General features: G+C 44.6%; 1 protein-coding gene across 50 annotated transcripts in view; it reads right to left on the bottom strand.

Annotated features, from left to right (window-relative positions):
• LOC118372964 (collagen alpha-2(VIII) chain-like) overlaps positions 1 to 19,505 on the bottom strand; it is a 116,237-nt gene that overhangs the window by 71,510 nt on the left and 25,222 nt on the right. The gene's annotated exons all lie outside the window — the stretch shown is intronic.

The following is a 19,505-nucleotide window of genomic DNA, read 5'->3' as shown; positions in this document are numbered from 1 at the left end:
TAACGTTCTCTCTCCCTCTCTCCCTCTCCATCTCTGTTTTCTCTCTCTCCCCTCTCCCTCTCTAATGTTTTCTCTCTCCCTCTCTCCCTCTCTCCCCTCTCCCTCTCTAACTTCCTCTCTCACTCTCTCCCTCTCTCCCTCTCCCCCCTCTCACCCTCTAACTTTCTCTCTCCCTCTCTCCCTCTCTCCCCTCTCCCTCTCTAACCTTCTCTCTCCCTCTCTAACTTTCTCTCTCCCTCTCTCCCCTCTCCCTCTCTAACCTTCTCTCTCCCTCTCTAACTTTCTCTCTCCCTCTCTCCCTCTCTTTCTGGCTCCTTCACTCTACCTAATAAGAGGACTGTGGTTTTATTGAACGGCATAAACGGCCCTTAAAATGCTTTTTGAATGACTAGTGTGAGGGAGTGTGTGTGTGTGTGTGTCTGTACATTCTGTCTGTGTGTGTATGTACACACACTGAAAACCCGTTTCCATGCACAATGCCAAATGTCTTTCACCCCCCTTATCCTGAAGTTTACCACACATCCTACAGTGGTGGTTGCACTTTGTTTTTCAACTAGATTTCTCTTCCCTAACCATGCCACGGGGAAAACAGATTGCCTCTCACACACAGCATGTGGTAATGGCTACTATTTGCTTATCGTGCAAACACACGTGTGAGAGTAAAAGGCAGTCTAGCGTAGACAGATACTGTTCAGTAGTTCTCATTCAGGGCAAATCCTTAACAGCTGGGTTAAGATAGCTGTCTCGAGCCTGACCTGGCTGAGGGGCAGATTTGGAATAATATCTCAACCCACATTCCCATGTGTCTATAGACTGTGAGCTAGCATTAATAACAGTTATAGACTGTGAGCTAGCATTAATAACAGTTATAGACTATGAGCTAGCATTAATAACAGTTATAGACTGTGAGCTAGCATTAATAACAGTTATAGACTATGAGCTAGCATTAATAACAGTTATAGACTATGAGCTAGCATTAATAACAGTTATAGACTATGAGCTAGCATTAATAACAGTTATAGACTATGAGCTAGCATTAATAACAGTTATAGACTGTGAGCTAACATTAATAACAGTTATAGACTATGAGCTAGCATTAATAACAGTTATAGACTATAAGCTAGCATTAATAACAGTTATAAACTATGAGCTAGCATTAATAACAGTTATAGACTGTGAGCTGGCATTAATAACAGTTATAGACTATGATCTACCATTAATAACAGTTATAGACTATGAGCTAGCATGAATAATAGTTATAGACTATGAGATAGCATTAATAACAGTTATAGACTGTGAGCTAGCATTAATAACAGTTATAGACTATGAGCTAGCATTAATAACAGTTATAGAATGTGAGCTAGCATTAATAACAGTTATAGACTGTGAGCTAGCATTAATAACAGTTATAGACTGTGCACTAGCATTAATAACAGTTATAGACTATGAGCTAGCATTAATAACAGTTATAGACTATGAGCTAGCATTAATAACAGTTATAGACTGTGAGCTAGCATTAATAACAGTTATAGACTGTGAGCTAGCATTAATAACAGTTCTAGACTGTGAGCTAGCATTAATAACAGTTATAGACTATGAGCTAGCATTAATAACAGTTATAGACCATGAGCTAGCATTAATAACAGTTATAGACTGTTATTTCTTAAGGGTTTCTTATCAAATCAAATCAAGCTTTATTGATTTCAGACATGGATGCAAAACAATGTGCTTCACAGGAAAAAACATAAATAAATTAAAATAAAAACAGAAATACAGAAACTGAGAGACTAAAAAAGGAAAAGCAAAGCTAAAACTGTGTGTTTTTAGATCTCATTTAAATATGTCCACAGTTTTTGCCCCCCCCCTGGTTCTCTGGCAGGCTAATGTAGAGGCTTGGGGCGTTAAAACTAAAGGCTGCCTCTCTACGCTTCTTGGTCCAAGACTTTGGGATTGTTAAAAGGCCAGTGACAGAGGACCTGGGGGACCTACTGGGAACATAACTCAAAAGCAAGTCTGACATGTATTGTGGTGCACAATTGTGGATTGATTTAAAAACCAATAGAAGAATCTTCAAATGAATTCTAGAACTCACAGGCAGCCAGTGCAGAGACCTTTAAAACCGGTGTAGTGTGTTCTCCATCTGGTCTTGGTCAGTACCCATGCTGCAGTATTCTGTATGTTTTACAGTGCAGAGACCTTAAGACCGGTATAATGTGTGCTCTCCATCTGGTCTTGGTCAGTACCCATGCTGCAGTATTCTGTATGTTTTACAGTGCAGAGACCTTAAGACCGGTATAATGTGTGCTCTCCATCTGGTCTTGGTCAGTACCCATGCTGCAGTATTCTGTATGTTTTACAGTGCAGAGACCTTAAGACCGGTATAATGTGTGCTCTCCATCTGGTCTTGGTCAGGACCCATGCTTCAGCATTCTGTATGTTTTACAGTGCAGAGACCTTAAGACCGGTATAATGTGTGCTCTCCATCTGGTCTTGGTCAGTACCCATGCTGCAGCATTCTGTATGTTTTACAGTGCAGAGACCTTAAGACCGGTATAATGTGTGCTCTCCATCTGGTCTTGGTCAGTACCCATGCTGCAGTATTCTGTATGTTTTACAGTGCAGAGACCTTAAGACCGGTATAATGTGTGCTCTCCATCTGGTCTTGGTCAGTACCCATGCTGCAGTATTCTGTATGTTTTACAGTGCAGAGACCTTAAGACCGGTATAATGTGTGCTCTCCATCTGGTCTTGGTCAGTACCCTTGCTGCAGTATTCTGTATGTTTTACAGTGCAGAGACCTTAAGACCGGTATAATGTGTGCTCTCCATCTGGTCTTGGTCAGGACCCATGCTGCAGTATTCTGTATGTTTTACAGTGCAGAGACCTTAAGACCGGTATAATGTGTGCTCTCCATCTGGTCTTGGTCAGTACCCATGCTGCAGTATTCTGTATGTTTTACAGTGCATAGACCTTAAGACCGGTATAATGTGTGCTCTCCATCTGGTCTTGGTCAGTACCCATGCTGCAGTATTCTGTATGTTTTACAGTGCATAGACCTTAAGACCAGTATAATGTGTGCTCTCCATCTGGTCTTGGTCAGTACCCATGCTGCAGTATTCTGTATGTTTTACAGTGCAGAGACCTTAAGACCGGTATAATGTGTGCTCTCCATCTGGTCTTGGTCAGTACCCATGCTGCAGTATTCTGTATCTTTTACAGTTGACCAATGTCTTTTGTTGTTGTGTAGACCAGACAGGAGAGCGTTACAGTAGTCAAGGCTGCTTATAATAAAAGCATGAGTCTCTGTATCAGCTGGAGGGAGAAACGGACGCACCTTGGAGATGTTCCTCAGGTGGTAAAAAGCTAACACAATTTTTTTTTAGATTTTGAGAAATCTATGAATTGTGCCAGGAGGTTTCTTGACTTCCTCAGGAATAACTATGGGCTCTAGTGTTCACAAGCATTTAATAGGTCATTACTTGGCTCGTCAAACAGCATTTACCTCGTCAAACAGTATTATCATGAAAAACTCCTGGCCTTAGATAGGGGAAAACCCTTTGCCTGACCTTGGGTTAGTCACCCTTTGCCTGACCTTGGGTTAGTCACCCTTTGCCTGACCTTGGGTTAGTCACCCTTTGCCTGACCTTGGGTTAGTCACCCTTTGCCTGACCTTGGGTTAGTCACCCTTTGCCTGACCTTGGGTTAGTCACCCTTTGCCTGACCTTGGGTTAGTCACCCTTTGCCTGACCTTGGGTTAGTCACCCTTTGCCTGACCTTGGGTTAGTCACCCTTTGCCTGACCTTGGGTTAGTCACCCTTTGCCTGACCTTGGGTTAGTCACCCTTTGCCTGACCTTGGGTTAGTATTGCTGAATAATATCTATCTTTGAGATGACCTGCAGAGGGGAAGGGACTGAGCAACGAACAGGCGTCTCCAAGCTTACAGACAGTCTGTGTGGTGTTATCCAAGTCTCTCGTTTCCTGCGTATTCACTCAGCCACCAAAAATGCATTGTGTGATGTGCTGTCCTCCTCTGCTCTCTGCAGCAGACTGAGACTAATTACTGACACATACCAGACACATAATGAAGGAGAGAGAAATGGACATATGGTGCATGCACCACATGCATACAATGTATTTGTGTGTGTGTGTGCGCGTGTGTGTGTGTGTGTGTTGGCATGAGTGTGTATTTGCGTCTGGGTGAGTTTGTATGTGTCACTGCGCCTGAGTGTGTGTGTGTATTTGTGTGTATTTGTGTGTGTGTGTGTGTGTGTGTCTGTGTGTGTGTGTGTGTGTGTGTGTGTGTGTGTGTGTGTGTGTGTGTGTGTGTGTGTGTGTGTGTGTGTGTGTGTGTGTGTGTGTGTGTGTGTGTGTGTGTGTGTGTGTGTGCGTGCGTGCGTGCGTGCGTGTGCGTGTTCGTGCGTGTGTTCGTGTGTGTGTGTGTGTGTGTGTGTGTGTGTGTGTGTGTGTGTGTGTGTGTGTGTGTGTGTGTGTGTGTGTTCGTGTGTGTGTGTGTTCGTGTGTGTGTGTATGTGTGTGTGTGTGCGTGCGTGCATGCGTGTGCGTGTTCGTGTGTGTGTGTGTGTGTGTGTGTGTGTGTGTGTGTGTGTTCGTGTGTGTGTGTGTGTGTGTTCGTGTGTGCCTGAGTTTTTACTTGGGTGTTTCTTACCAGTGGACGTACGTCTAAACAACTTCATCCAAGTGTGTTTTCTGACCAGAAAACAGAAGTAAAGACCCTGACAAGAACTCTCTGCTTGGCCTTGTCTGGAGAATAGACAGATATCGTCCACAGACAGACACAGATTCATTATCTACCCATTAAAAATATATGCAGAAAGAGAAAAGAAGAAAAAAACAAGCCAAACTGAATTGAATTCACAGACGGACAGAAACTGCAAATGGACTGTTGTGTCTGGCAGGACTGAGAACTATTTGGACAATTCAGAGAGAGAGAGAGATAGAGAGAGATAGAGAGAGAGAGAGAGAGAGAGAGAGAGAGAGAGAGAGAGAGAGAGAGAGAGAGAGAGAGAGAGAGAGAGAGAGAGAGAGAGAGAGAGAGAGAGAGAGAGAGAGAGAGAGAGAGAGAGAGAGAGAGAGAGAGAGAGAGAGAGAGAGAGAGAGAGAGAGAGAGAGAGTTGCAGGCAATGTTTTTTCCTCTTTCTCTGAATAATCTAATAAAGACATAGGGATTCAGGAATGGGGAGATGGAGGGAGCGTCACATGGACTAGATTAGCAGATTAATCCACATGTGCTGCACATTCCTCGACGGTACTACGTTTCCTCTACATTACTAGTTTCCCTCTAGATTACTTTCTCTCGTTTTGTTTCTTCTCCTCTTTTCTCTGATTGGAAAAGCAGTGGTAGGAAACCCATCCAGATCACCCGTTATAGAAGTCAGCGTTGACGAGATGAAGTAGAAATCAGTCACTAGGGGCAACAGTGAGCATTGTTACCTTCAAGTAGGTTTTGGTTCCGCTAGGGTGTTGTGGATGGCCGTAAAGATCTGCCTCTAATTGCTGTTCCTAGAGCTGCCTCTAATTGCTGTTCCTAGATCTGCCTCTAATTGCTGTTCCTAGATCTGCCTCTAATTGCTGTTCCTAGAGCTGCCTCTAATTGCTGTTCCTAGATCTGCCTCTAATTGCTGGTCCTAGATCTGCCTCTAATTGCTGTTCCTAGATCTGCCTCTAATTGCTGTTCCTAGGGCTGCCTCTAATAGCTGTTCCTAGATCTGCCTCTAATTTATGTTCCTAGAGCTGCCTCTAATTGCTGTTCCTAGAGCTGCCTCTAATTGCTGTTACTAGATTGGTCTCTTATTCCAAAGGTTGCCAGGACATAATCCAGCAAACGTTTTTTAAAGACTATCCCAAACCTTAACCCTTACCGTAACAATTCAGAGTTCATGCCTAAACTTAACCTTAAACACTTTGTTATTTGACTTTTGCAACAACTTCTGAATTTGACATTTGAGAAACATGGATAAACGTGTAATTCTGATGTGACACTGTGAGAGCTAGTTTGAGGAAGTCTTGTTACTGTGTGTGTGCATGTGTACGGTATGTGTGTGTTAGACATTGCACTTAACCACATATCTAGGATCAGATTACCATTATACATTAGGTGAATGGGAAAAGACATTACATGAGCGATAGTATGTGGACACCTGCTCGTCAAACATCTCATTCCAAAACCATGGGCTTTAATATTGAGTTGGTCCCCCTTTGCTGCTATAACAGCCTCCACTCTTCTGGGACGGCTTTAGTATGGAGTTGGTCCCCCTTTGCTGCTATAACAGCCTCCACTCTTCTGGGACGGCTTTAGTATGGAGTTGGTCCCCCTTTGCTGCTATAACAGCCTCCACTCTTCTGGGAAGGCTTTAATATGGAGTTGGTCCCCCTTTGCTGCTATAACAGCCTCCACTCTTCTGGGAAGGCTTTAATATGGAGTTGGTCCCCTTTGCTGCTATAACAGCCTCCACTCTTCTGGGAAGGCTTTAATATGGAGTTGGTCCCCCTTTGCTGCTATAACAGCCTCCACTCTTCTGGGAAGGTTTTAATATGGAGTTGGTCCCCTTTGCTGCTATAACAGCCTCCACTCTTCTGGGACGGCTTTAATATGGAGTTGGTCCCCCTTTGCTGCTATAACAGCCTCCACTCTTCTGGGACGGCTTTAGTATGGAGTTGGTCCCCCTTTGCTGCTATAACAGCCTCCACTCTTCTGGGAAGGCTTTAATATGGAGTTGGTCCCCCTTTGCTGCTATAACAGCCTCCACTCTTCTGGGAAGGCTTTAATATGGAGTTGGTCCCCCTTTGCTGCTATAACAGCCTCCACTCTTCTGGGAAGGCTTTCTATTAGATGTTGGAACATTGCTGCAGGGACTTGCTTCCATTCAGCCACAAGAGCATTAGTGAGGTTGGCACTGATGTTGGGCGATTAGGCCTGGCTCACAGTCAGCGTTCCAATTCATCCCAAAGGCGTTTGATGGGGTCAACGCTCTGTGCAGGCCAGTCAAGTTCTTCCACAAAAATCTCAACAAACCATTTCTATATGTACCTCACTTTGTGCACAGGGGCAGTGTCAGGCTAAAACAGGAAAGGGCCTCCCCCACACAGTTGCCACAATGTTGGAAGCACAAAATCATCTAGAATGTCATTGTATGCTGTAGCGTTTACTTCCCTTCACCAGAACTACGGGGCTTAGCCCGAACCATGAAAAACAGCCCCAGACCATTATTCCTCCTCCACCAAACTTCATAGTTTGCACTATGCATTCGGGCAGGTAGCGTTCTCCTGGCATCCGCCAACCCCTGCTTGGTCCCTCAGACTGCCAGATGGTGAAGCGTTATTCATTACTCCCGAGAACATGATTTTTACACTCCTGTCAACGCTTGGTATTGCGCATGCTGCTCTTAGGCTTGTGTGCAACTGCTCAGCCATGGAAACTAACAGTTGTCATGGTGATGTGGCTTCCAGAGGAAGTTTGGAACTCGGTAGTGAGTGTTGCAACCAAGGACAGATGGTGTTTACGCGCTTCAGCACTCTGCGGTCCTTTTCTGTGAACTTGTGAGGTCTACCCCTTCTTGACTGAGCCGTTGTTGCTCCAATAACAGCACTTACACTGGACCGGAGCAGCTCTAGCAGGGAAGACATTTGACAAGCTGACCTGTTGCAAAGATGGCATCCTATCACATTGCCACATTGAAATTCACTGAGCTCTTCAGTAAGGCCATTCTACTGCCAGTGTTTGTCTATGGAGATTGCATGGCTGTGTGCTCCATGTTATACACCTGTCAGCAACGGGTGTGGCTGAAATAACCGAATCCACTCATTTGAAGGGGCGTCCACACACGTTTATACATTTAGTGCGTTTGATCCATGTCAGTGTAGTTAGGGTCTACTTCTACCTAATCCGCGGAGATAGCTCTGAATACTACCGTATGAAGGCAGCCTTATTGTCACGACTTCCGCCGAATTTGTTTCCTCTCCTTGTTCAGACGGTGTTCGGCGGTCGACGTCAACGCCCTTCAAGCCATCGCTGATCCATTTGTAATTTCCCCTCATGTCTTTGTCGGTGATTGTTTGTTGTATGTTATTGTGCGAGTCATGTTCTGGTGTGCGACGGGTTTAATATTCTTTTTGTATATATTGTTTATCAGAGTTTTTTTTTTAGCATTTATTAAACTGCTCCGTTTACACCAAGTTCACGCGCCTGACTTCCCTGCCACCAGCACGCACCCATTACACTTATGGTCTATAGGGAGTGAAGAGGAAAAACACTGAGGTATCTCTCTGTGAGATACAGTGGGGCAAAAAAGTATTTAGTCAGCCACCAATTGTGCAAGTTCTCCCACTTAAAAAGATGAGAGAGGCCTGTAATTTTCATCATAGGTACACTTCAACTATGACAGACAAAATGAGAAAAAAAATCCAGAAAATCACATTGTAGTATCTTTAATTAATTTATTTGCAAATTATGGTGGACAATAAGTATTTGGTCAATAACAAAAGTTTATCTCAATACTTTGTTATATACCCTTTGTTGGCAATGACAGAGGTCAAACGTTTTCACAAGGTTTTCACACTGTGGCTGGTATTTTGACCCATTCCTCCATGCCGATCTCCTCTAGAGCAGTGATGTTTTGGGGCTGTTGCTGGGCAACACAGACTTTTAACTCCATCCAAGATTTTCTATGGGGTTGAGATCTGGAGACTTGCTAGGCCACTCCAGGACCTTGAAATGCTTCTTACGAAGCCACTCCTTTGTTGCCCGGGCGGTGTGTTTGGGATCAGTGTCATGCTGAAAGACCCAGCCACGTTTCATCTTCAATGCCCTTGCTGATGGTAGGCTTTGTTACTTTGGTCCCAGCTCTCTGCAGGTCATTCACTAGGTCCCCCCATGTGGTTCTGGGATTTTTGCTCACCGTTCTTGTGATCATCCTTTTTACCCCACGGGGTGAGATCTTGTGTGGAGCCCCAGATCGAGGGAGATTATCAGTGGTCTTGTATGTCTTCCATTTCCTAATAATTGCTCCCACAGTTAATTTCTTCAAACCAAGCTGCTTACCTATCGCAGATTCAGTCTTCCCAGCCTGGTGCAGGTCTACAATTTTGTTTCTGTGTCCTTTGACAGCTCTTTGGTCTTGGCCATAGTGGAGTTTGGAGTGTGACTTTTTGAGGTCGTGGACAGGTGTCTTTTATGCTGATAACAAGTTAAAACAGGTGCTATTAATACAGGTAACGAGTGGAGGACAGAGGAGCCACTTAAAGAAGAAGTTACAGGTCTGTGAGAGCCAGAAATCTTGCTTGTTTGTAGGTGACCAAATACTTATTTTCCACCATAATTTGCAAATAAATTCATTAAAAATCCTACAATGTGATTATCTGGATTTTTTTTTGTACTTTGGGAGAATGAATAACGTGTGTGTGTGTGTGTGTGTGTGTGTGTGTGTGTGTGTGTGTGTGTGTGTGTGTGTGTGTGTGTGTGTGTGTGTGTGTGTGTGTGTGTGTGTGTGTGTGTGTGTGTGTGTGTGTGTGTGTGTGTGTGTGTGTGTGTGTGTGTGTGTGTGTGTGTGTGTAGTTGTGGAGAATGAATAATGTGTGTGTGTGTGTGTGTGTGTGTGGTTGTGTGTGTGTATGTGTGTCTGGGTCCCGATTGCAAACATGAGGTTTGAATCATGTCATATGGCCAAAAGAGAGAGTTCAAGACACATCCTATCTCTGTAATGATCTGGCACGCCCTCCAACTCTCCCCCTGTCACCCTCTCTTTTTCAGCCTCTCTTTCTACAACACAAAGGACCATTGAGATTCATCCTTCTTTGGAGTGAGGCAGAGGAATTGGAGTGAGACAGAGGGATTGGAGTGAGACAGAGCGATTGGAGTGAGAGGGAGAGATTGGAATGAGAAAGACGAATTGGAGTGAGCCAGAGGAATTGGAGTGAGACAGAGGGATTGGAGTGAGACAGAGGGATTGGAGTGAGAGGGAGAGATTGGAATGAGAAAGACGAATTGGAGTGAGCCAGAGGAATTGGAGTGAGACAGAGGGATTGGAGTGAGACAGAGGGATTGGAGTGAGAGGGAGAGATTGGAGTGAGACAGAGGGATTGGAGTGAGACAGAGGGATTGGAGTGAGAGGGAGAGATTGGAGTGAGACAGAGGGATTGGAGTGAGACAGAGGAATTGGAGTAAGACAGAGGGATTAGAGTGAGACAGAGGGATTGGAGTGAGAGGGAGAGATTGGAGTGAGACAGAGGGATTGGAGTGAGACAGAGGGATTGGAGTGAGACAGAGGGATTGGAGTGAGAGGGAGCGATTGGAGTGAGACAGAGGAATTGGAGTGAGACAGAGGAATTGGAGTGAGACAGAGGAATTGGAGTGAGACAGAGGGATTGGAGTGAGACAGAGGGATTGGAGTGAGAGGGAGAGATTGGAGTGAGACAGAGGGATTGGAGTGAGAGGGAGAGATTGGAGTGAGACAGAGGAATTGGAGTGAGACAGAGGGATTGGAGTGAGAGGGAGAGATTGAAGTGAGACAGAGGAATTGGAGTGAGACAGAGGGATTGGAGTGAGAGGGAGTGATTGTCTCCTTTCTCCTCCTCATCTTCATCCCTTTCTTCTTCTCAAACAACCTGAGAGACTATTGGTTAAGATCGTTGGGCCAGTAACCGAAAAGTTGCTGGTTCGAATCCCCGGGCCGACTAGGTGAAAAATCTGTCGATGTGCCCTTGAGCAAGGCATTTGACTCTAATTGCGCCTGTGAGTCGCTCTGGATAAGAGCGTCTGGTAAATAACTAAAATATAAATGAGTGAAATTGATTCTGATCAGAGGATTAGGTCTAGAAATGGAAGGACTACCTTGAAAAGTGTTCTTCTGCTTCAACAAACAAGATCTAATATGAAATGTTAGATAGATATAGCCCAGTGGTTCAGTGTAAAAAAAACTATATTTTATTTGATACCTGTACTAATCACAGGTTTTATTTTGAGAGTGCAACCTGAGAATTGCGGCTATGTATTCCCAACAAGACAACAGTGGGAGGCCAGAGGTTGTAGTGGGCCGACGGTGGCAGTGGCCCGGTGATGGGCCTTTGTAACTGTGAAACGATCTCCGTCTCGGAGCAAACAGACGGCCTCTGCATGTTTCTGTTGACACCGTTTCAAATCCTCGGTCGGATCAAAGCAGCCACATGGCTTATACAAACTCCGACCAAGCCCGACTCCTTTCTTTCTCGCTCTTTCTGTCTGTTTTTACTCACTACCTCACTTTTCTCTCTCTCTGTGTCTCTCTACTCTCTCTTCTTCTTCAAACCATACTTGAGGTTTCCTGCATCTCTATCACCCACTAGAAGGCTTCCTCTCTGTGGTTTTACCCAGCTCTCTGGCTCCTGGCTCCTGGCTCCTGGCTTCTCTGGCTCCTGGCTCCAGGCTCCAGGTCAGGACTCAGAGGGGTTCTTGTTGGTTCTACTCTTTGGACCGGCAGTTTGCAAAGTAGCACGTTGTAGAGGGAACAAAGGATAGAGAGAGGGAACGAAGGACAGAGAGAGAGGGAACGAAGGACAGAGAGAGAGGGAACGAAGGACAGAGAGAGAGGGAACGGAGGACAGAGAGAGAGAGAACGGAGGACAGAGAGGGAATAAAGAACAGAGAGAGGGAACGAACTACAGAGAAAGGGAAAGGTCAGAGAGAGAGAGAGAGAATGAAGGACAGAGAGAGGGAACGAAGGACAGAGAGAGAGAGAGAGAGAACGAAGGACAGAGAGAGGGAACGAAGGACAGAGAGAGAACGAAGGACTGAAAGAGGGAACGAAGTACAGAGAAAGGGAATGAAGGACAGAGAGAGGGAACGAAAACAGAGGGAAAGAAGGAGAGAGAGCGGGAATGAGAGGATAAGAAGAGGATAGAGAGAGAGGGAGAGTGTGTAACCATCTGCGAACCACATGAAACGCAGCTGTAATTGACTTGGTAATTGACTCGAAGCGCAGAGTAATTAAGTGCTGTTTTTGTTGGCCAACCAACATCCTTCCCCGAAGAGATTTCCTTTCACAGACCTGGGCGTATGGATAATGTAAAGTGGAAGACATGTTGAAATGGTCCCCTTTCAACTCTAAATCTATCATCAGAGGAGCGCTAAACGTTTTGCCAAGGTCATGTAAGTCTTTCTCTGCATCCCAAATCACACCCTCTTCTTATATAGTGCACTGCTTTTGGGGAGCCAGGGGCTTGGGGATGAAGACTTTGACTTACAATTACAGCCTGTGTAGGTGGGTTCTTATGCCACCCTGGGATAAGACTGGTAGTGGTCGTCTCTAAGTTTAATTCCTGGTGCCATTTTACATGCATCACACTGGAAGTTCAAGGAGGAACAGACCACCTCTGGTCTACCCCTAACCATAACCTATAACTACAGGAACACATCATCTCTAGTCTGAGTCAGAGAGGAGAGAGGAGAGAGGAGAGAGGAGAGAGGAGAGAGGAGAGGAGAGGGAGAGGAGAGGATAGAGGAGAGGAGAGGAGGAGAGGAGAGAGAGGAGAGGAGAGGAGAGGAGAGAGGAGAGGAGAGGAGAGGAGAGGAGAGGAGAGGAGAGAGAGAGAGAGAGGAGGGAGAGAGGGAAAGGAGAGGAGAGGAGAGAGAGAGAGAGAGAGAGAGAGAGAGAGAGAGAGGAGAGAGAGAGGAGAGAGAGAGAGAGAGAGAGAGAGAGAGAGAGAACAAACAGAACAAACAGAACATTGTACTGGTGAGGGTTTGGTGCTACATGGGACCGTTCATTTAGAATACACAACCTCCGCCAAAACCATGAGCAATTTCCTCTCCTGTACTGTGAGAGAGAGCAATGGTTAAAGCTCATAAAGAAATGCAATATTCGCTGTGAAATCATACTCCACTTCCTATCTACAAGATTTATAAACGATGCAATAATCCTTCCTGTCTTTTAAGTACAGAGAAAAGCAGTGCCAACACATTTCTACCGCTACTTTAAGTAGTCGTTCTGCTTGTTAGGATCACTGCCAAACGTCATTGCCTCTCCTGTCTGACTCCAGCGGGCAACGCATACGTTATGGGGATAAACAGAAACAAGAAACCTTATGTTATGGCTACACACGCATGTGCATGAGCACGAGCACGGGCACACACACTCACACAGAAATACTCACTCACACACATGAAAACACACATACTAGTTTAGATCTGCTCTCTCTCTCTCTCTCTCTCTCTCTCTCTCTCTCTCTCTCTCTCTCTCTCTCTCTCTCTCTCTCTCTCTCTCTCTCTCTCTCTCTCTCTCTCTCTCTCTCTCTTCTTCTAGTCTTTCTTTCTAGTCCCTGATTACAGGAAATAATTAGAGTTGAACGAACGACTGGCTGGACAGCTCGGTGCCTAAAACCTCTGAAAAGAGCAGACCTGGGTTCAAATACGATTCAAAATCGTTGTAAATACTTTATCTGTGAATGATTGAGCTTGCCTGGCTGAATAGACAAATAGAACAGTCTCAAAACTGCAAATCCTGCCAACCTGGGACCCCAGGCAGGCTAAAGCAAACGGTCAAAGCATTTGAAAGATTTCAAATAGTATTTGAACCCAGGTCTGAAATGGAGGGAGCGTTACGAAACACATGTTGCTGAAAGTGCTGACATTCTGTACAGAGAGGATTAATTAGGAACTAACGCCAGGACTTTCTGGAACCTCAGATGAGAGCGAGAGAGAGACTGCCCTGCCTGGTACAAATTCTCAAAAAAGACCTAGACCTCAGGTGCTCTCAGTACACCAACTACAGAACCATATGTGCCCAGCCTTTAGTGACGCTTATTGGTGTAGCAGATTTGGTTTACGGGTCTTAGTCATATCATGGTCAATGTTATGGCTAAAGATGTCAATACACCAACCACAGGAGGCTGCTGATGGGAGGACGGCTCAAAATAATAGCCGGAACAGAGCAAATGGAATGTTTTTGATGTATTGGAAACCATTCCACTCATTCCACTCCAGCCATTACCATGGGCCCGTCCTCCCCAATTAAGGTGCCACCAACCTCCTGTGACACTCAACTGTTTGAATTGTATGAGCTCTTTGTCAAGTCTATAGTAACCCTCATTGATATAGGAAGTTGGTTTGGTCTATAGTAACCCTCATTGATATAGGAGAGTTGGTTTGGTCTATAGTAACCCTCATGATATAGGAGAGTTGGTTTGGTCTATAGTAACCCTCATTGATATAGGAGAGTTGGTTTGGTCTATAGTAACCCTCATTGATATAGGAGAGTTGGTTTGGTCTATGGTAACTCTCATTGATATAGGAGAGTTGGTTTGGTCTATAGTAACCCTCATTGATATAGGAGAGTTGGTTTGGTCTATAGTAACCCTCATTAATATAGGAGAGTTGGCTTGGTCTATAGTAACCCTCATTGATATAGGAGAGTTGGTTTGGTCTATAGTAACCCTCATTGATATAGGAGAGTTGGTTTGGTCTATAGTAACCCTCATTGATATAGGAGAGTTGGTTTGGTCTATGGTAACCCTCATTGATATAGGAGAGTTGGTTTGGTCTATAGTAACCCTCATTGATATAGGAGAGTTGGTTTGGTCTATAGTAACCCTCATTGATATAGGAGAGTTGGTTTGGTCTATAGTAACCCTCATTGATATAGGAGAGTTGGTTTGGTCTATAGTAACCCTCATTGATACAGGAGAGTTGGTTTGGTCTTTAGTAACCCTCATTGATATAGGAGAGTTGGTTTGGTCTATGGTAACCCTCATTGATATAGGAGAGTTGGTTTGGTCTATAGTAACCCTCATTGATATAGGAGAGTTGGTTTGGTCTATAGTAACCCTCATGATATAGGAGAGTTGGTTTGGTCTATAGTAACCCTCATTGATATAGGAGAGTTGGTTTGGTCTATAGTAACCCTCATTGATATAGGAGAGAGTTGGTTTGGTCTATGGTAACTCTCATTGATATAGGAGAGTTGGTTTGGTCTATAGTAACCCTCATTGATATAGGAGAGTTGGTTTGGTCTATAGTAACCCTCATTAATATAGGAGAGTTGGCTTGGTCTATAGTAACCCTCATTGATATAGGAGAGTTGGTTTGGTCTATAGTAACCCTCATTGATATAGGAGAGTTGGTTTGGTCTATAGTAACCCTCATTGATATAGGAGAGTTGGTTTGGTCTATGGTAACCCTCATTGATATAGGAGAGTTGGTTTGGTCTATAGTAACCCTCATTGATATAGGAGAGTTGGTTTGGTCTATAGTAACCCTCATTGATATAGGAGAGTTGGTTTGGTCTATAGTAACCCTCATTGATACAGGAGAGTTGGTTTGGTCTTTAGTAACCCTCATTGATATAGGAGAGTTGGTTTGGTCTATGGTAACCCTCATTGATATAGGAGAGTTGGTTTGGTCTATAGTAACCCTCATGATATAGGAGAGTTGGTTTGGTCTTTAGTAACCCTCATTGATATAGAAGAGTTGATTTGGTCTATGATAACCCTCATTGATATAGGAGAGTTGGTTTGGTCTATAGTAACCCTCATTGATATAGGAGAGTTGGTTTGGTCTATAGTAACCCTCATTGATATAGGAGAGTTGGTTTGGTCTATAGTAACCCTCATTGATATAGGAGAGTTGGTTTGGTCTATAGTAACCCTCATTGATATATGAGAGTTGGTTTGGTCTATAGTAACCCTCATTGATATAGGAGAGTTGGTTTGGTCTATGGTAACTATCATTGATATAGGAGAGTTGGTTTGGTCTATAGTAACCCTCATTGATATATGAGAGTTGGTTTGGTCTATAGTAACCCTCATTGATATAGGAGAGCTGGTTTGGTCTATGGTAACTATCATTGATATAGGAGAGTTGGTTTGGTCTATAGTAACCCTCATTGATATAGGAGAGTTGGTTTGGTCTATAGTAACCCTCATTGATATAGGAGAGTTGGTTTGGTCTATAGTAACCTTCATTGATATAGGAGAGTTGGTTTGGTCTATAGTAACCCTCATTGATATAGGAGAGTTGTTTTGGTCTATAGTAACCCTCATTGATATAGGAGAGTTGGCTTGGTCTATGGTAACCCTCATTGATATAGGAGAGTTGGTTTGGTCTATGGTAACCCTCATTGATATAGGAGAGTTGGTTTAGCCCATTGAAATTAATTCCATTCATCACCTACTTGCCACAATTATGGGCAACACAACCAAATTCACATACATATGTGAGTTATAGATCCTTCTTAATATGCTTCCTGTGCTTCAGTTTCATTTTTGCATCTTTTACTTTAGGTTTTGTTTACCGGCTTCAAACAGCTGAAAATACAATATTTTGGGTTTTGGAAAGTATATTTCACAGCGGTTTAGATGATGATGTACAATGATTCTCAGCGTCATACTATTTTATTTAGTCAAAAAGTGACATTTAGGCACACTATTAGTTTTGTCAACCAGGGAATGGCAGAGTGAATTCTGCATAGTGCAACTTTAAGGATGTCTAGGACTGTGATGCTGCCTAGCATCTGGACTGGTGCAGAGAAGCCTTGTTGAGGTGGAGGTTCTGATCTTGAACAATCAATCAAATGTATTTATAAAGCCCATTTTACATCAGCCGATGTCACAAGGTGCTATACAGAAATCCAGCCTAAAACCCCAAACAGCAAGCAATGCAGGTGTAGAAGCACGGTTGCTAGGAAAAACTCCCTAGAAAGGCAGGAAGAAACCTAGAGAGGAACCAGGTTATGTGGGGTGGCCAGTCCTCTTCTGGCTGTGCCGGGTGGAGATTATAACAGTACATGGCCAAGATGTTCAAACGTTCATAGATTACCAGCAGGGTCAAATAATAATAATCACAGCGGTTGTGCAACAGGTCAGCACCTCAGGTGTAAATGTCAGCTGGCTTTTTGTAGCCGATCATTCAGAGTTAGAGGCAACAGGTGCGGTGGAGAACCACCATACCCTTCCATAAATTCCCACACAGGTAATTCCACTCCTAATCGCTCCTTGTTAGGCCAAGTCAAACCACATGTTGACTCTGGCAAGCCCAGGGATGTCCATGTTTGTGTGCAGACCAATTCGTTCACAGCGTTCTGTGGGCTCCAGGGACCCTCTGTGTAAGAGAAGGCTGATGCCAGGGGTGCATCTCAAATGCCACCCTATTACCTTTAGAGTGCACTACTTTTGATCAGAGCCCTTTTCCCTTTAGAGTGCACTACTTTTGATCAGAGCCCTATTCCCTTTAGAGTGCACTACTTTTGATCAGAGCCCTTTTCCCTTTAGAGTGCACTACTTTTGATCAGAGCCCTATTTCCTTTAGAGTGCACTACGTTTGATCAGAGCCCTATTCCCTTTAGAGTGCACTACTTTTGATCAGAGCCCTATTCCCTTTAGAGTGCACTACGTTTGATCAGAGCCCTATTCCCTTTAGAGTGCACTACTTTTGATCAGAGCCCTATTCCCTTTAGAGTGCACTACTTTTGATCAGAGCCCTATTCCCTTTAGAGTGCACTACTTTTGATCAGAGCCCTATTCCCTTTAGAGTGCACTACGTTTGATCAGAGCCCTATTCCCTTTAGAGTGCACTACGTTTGATCAGAGCCCTATTCCCTTTAGAGTGCACTACTTTTGATCAGAGCCCTATTCCCTTTAGAGTGCACTACGTTTGATCAGAGCCCTATTCCCTTTAGAGTGCACTACGTTTGATCAGAGCCCTATTCCCTTTAGAGTGCACTACGTTTGATCAGAGCCCTATCCCCTTTAGAGTGCACTACGTTTGATCAGAGCCCTATTCCCTTTAGAGTGCACTACTTTTGATCAGAGCCCTATTCCCTTTAGAGTGCACTACTTTTGATCAGAGCCCTATTCCCTTTAGAGTGCACTACTTTTGATCAGAGCCCTATTCCCTTTAGAGTGCACTACTTTTGATCAGAGCCCTATTCCCTTTAGAGTGCACTACTTTTGATCAGAGCCCTATTCCCTTTAGAGTGCACTACTTTTGATCAGAGCCCTATTCCCTTTAGAGTGCACTACTTTTGATCAGAGCCCTATTCCCTTTAGAGTGCACTACTTTTGATCAGAGCCCTATTCCCTTTAGAGTGCACTACTTTTGATCAGAGCCCTATTCCCTTTAGAGTGCACTACTTTTGATCAGAGCCCTATTCCCTTTAGAGTGCACTACTTTTGATCAGAGCCCTATTCCCTTTAGAGTGCACTACGTTTGATCAGAGCCCTATTCCCTTTAGAGTGCACTACTTTAAATATTTTTGATTGAACCTTTATTTAAATAGGTAGAATAAGTCAGATAAGAACACATTCTTAGTTACAATGACAGCCTACCAGGGAACAGTGGGTTAACTGCCTTGTTCAGGGACTGAACAACAGATTTTTACCTTGTCAGCTCAGGGATTCGATCCTGGAACCTGGAACCATTGTGGTGTTATGGAACCCATAACACCACAATGACCTCAGTCTCCCTCCAGTCTCCCTCCAAGGGAACCCATAACACCACAATGACCTCAGTCTCCCTCCAAGGGAACCCATAACACCACAATGACCTCAGTCTCCCTCCAGTCTCCTTCCAAGGGAACCCATAACACCACAATGACCCCAGTCTCCCTCCAAGGGAACCCATAACACCACAATGACCTCAGTCTCCCTCCAGTCTCCCTCCAAGGGAACCCATAACACCACAATGACCCCAGTCTCCCTCCAAGGGAACCCATAACACCACAATGACCCCAGTCTCCCTCCAAGGGAACCCATAACACCACAATGACCCCAGTCTCCCTCCAGTCTCCCTCCAAGGGAACCCATAACACCACAATGATCCTAGTCTCCCTCCAGTCTCCCTCCAAGGGAACCCATAACACCACAATGACCCCAGGCTCCCTCCAGTCTCCCTCCAAGGGAACCCATAACACCACAATGACCTCAGTCTCCCTCCAGTCTCCCTCCAAGGGAACCCATAACACCTCAATGACCTCAGTCTCCCTCCAGTCTCCCTCCAAGGGAACCCATAACACCACAATGACCTCAGTCTCCCTCCAGTCTCCCTCCAAGGGAACCCATAACACCTCAATGACCTCAGTCTCCCTCCAGTCTCCCTCCAAGGGAACCCATAACACCACAATGACCCCAGTCTCCCTCCAGTGTCCCTCCAGTCTCCCTCCAAGGGAACCCAAAACACCACAATGACCCTAGTCTCCCTCCAGTCTCCCTCCAGTCTCCCTCCAGTCTCCCTTCTCACACACCTACACACACCTACAATCAGCTAAAGCAAGCTCAGACTAGAACAATAACATAGTTCAGGCATTTAAAAATGCCCCCAGAAGACTTATTCCCAACCCTTATTCAATATTGACCAATTCATCAGAGAGCGAACTCTCCTTCCTCCACGCTTGAAATGGAGAGAATAAGAACTTGGCCTTTGTACTAAATCTATAATAAGACAAAAAGGGGTCGAGGTTCAGTTTTATATAAAGGATATGACCCCTGTGAGGAGTTGATGGGATTCTGTTGTTTATCCCCAGTC

Source organism: Oncorhynchus keta, chromosome 19 (assembly GCF_023373465.1).
Source record: "Oncorhynchus keta strain PuntledgeMale-10-30-2019 chromosome 19, Oket_V2, whole genome shotgun sequence".
NCBI lineage: Eukaryota > Metazoa > Chordata > Actinopteri > Salmoniformes > Salmonidae > Oncorhynchus > Oncorhynchus keta.
This window is presented reverse-complemented; position numbering and strand designations above follow the sequence as displayed.